This window comes from Nycticebus coucang, chromosome X, assembly GCF_027406575.1.
Source record: "Nycticebus coucang isolate mNycCou1 chromosome X, mNycCou1.pri, whole genome shotgun sequence".
In the NCBI taxonomy this organism is placed as follows: Eukaryota; Metazoa; Chordata; class Mammalia; order Primates; family Lorisidae; genus Nycticebus; species Nycticebus coucang.
Genome location: NC_069804.1, coordinates 72,710,168 through 72,711,750, shown reverse-complemented (window position 1 = coordinate 72,711,750; position 1,583 = coordinate 72,710,168). Strand labels below are relative to the sequence as shown.

General features: G+C 47.1%; 1 pseudogene; it reads right to left on the bottom strand.

Annotated features, from left to right (window-relative positions):
- Window positions 1-228: 228 nt before the first annotated feature.
- LOC128577834 (cilia- and flagella-associated protein 298-like) lies at window positions 229-1,101 on the bottom strand (annotated as a pseudogene).
- Between the last annotated feature and the right edge of the window lie 482 nt (window positions 1,102-1,583).

The window sequence follows — 1,583 nt, the reverse complement described above, 5'->3', positions numbered from 1 at the left end:
TAAACTTAAAACTAAGGCATGAGTTTTTTTTTCTTCTGAGGATGTATTTAGTAAGTTCTAAAAACTTGAATAACTATTTTGAAAATTCGAACTATAAGAAAACTAGAAATTTCAGCATATTTTATAGTGAGTGGCCTTTTTTGGTGGGTGTCCTTTTTATTATTATAATTATTTTGCCTAAAAGCAAGGCGAGGTAATATTTTTGAAAGCTTCATCAACTGGTGAACTTCATCTTGGTCTCCACTTTATGTCTTTCACCCCCTTAAAATGTCTTTTCAAAGCAGTGTTATCTGCCCATGGAGAATATAAACAGGTGTCGTCATCATGTTCTTCCAGTCTCTTGAGTTCCTCTTGTCTTCTGTGATAATACAGAATCAGCTGCTTCTGCTCCTCGCTTCTAATAACAGGCTTGGGGGCTGGAGCTCCCTGTCCCCTTTGCCGAGTCTTGACAATAATTTTGTTTTTTCATTTTTCCCCACATAGTCTGAAAGCTTCTTTGTTTTTCTCAACTCCTTGACTGCCCACCACAGTTGTGCTTCTGACTCCTTAATGACATTCAGTCCTGCCTGAGTTCCTGACAAATCTTTTTTATTTTCAGATTCCATCCGGATGGGATCATAGGGTAGCAACACCATGGGATAAACAATCATCACTGAACCTCGAAGCTGGTCCAAGGCGTCTTTCACCATCTCCATAGTAACACACACGCTGGCTTCCATTTGTTTCTTAGATATTATTGCTTTGGCTTTTTCTATAGTCTTCTTTAAAACTTGCTGTATTTTTTCATTTGGAGCTTGCCCATTCCTTCGTCCAGTATCATCCTTTTTAAATACTGAACCCCCGCTGGGTACACATTTTTTCACCTCATTCATCCTTCAACTTTAATTCTTCAATCTGGTCATCAGTCAGACCTTGCATATTAGGAGGGAGAAATATTCCATGTTCTGCTAATTCTTCCATTTCTGAGCAGAGGCGCTGCACCTTGAGCAGCCCAATGTAGACCAGGGCCACCTTCACCGTGAGCTCCTCCAGCTCGGTGCTCCCCAGGGACTGCAGTAGGAACTGGCTCTCGTAGCCCCACTTCACGTGCAGCAGAACCATGACGGCCCGGCTGAGTGGTTCCTGACGCTCGGCCCACAGGCCCGGCTGACCGACGTCAGCCGGAGGAGAGAACGGCGGCGACCCACTAACTGTAGCTTAGACAGCGGAACGCCTGGGATCTGGCGCCAGCGGTACTGAGGGGATAACAGCACTCTTGGAAACGGCTGTTGCTAGAAGCAACAATCAAACAGTCAGAGGGGCCGCCAGCACAAGATCATAACCCGAGGGTGGGGAACCTGGGGCATGTGGAGACCCACCAGCCCACTCCCGTAGGGAGCTGCTGCCATGGCAACAACCCACACAGTCTGAGAGGGAGGTTGATCACTGACGCACCAGCTAAGCGGGTTCACAGACCACTCTCCCGGAAGTGGCTGTTGTCCAGGCAACCCTCAAACACAGACCAAGTTGCTACAGGCTAGCGCCAGTTGCCCCATCGATTAGCCTGGGGCTGGAGATTCACTCAGGGACAAGGGTGGACCAAG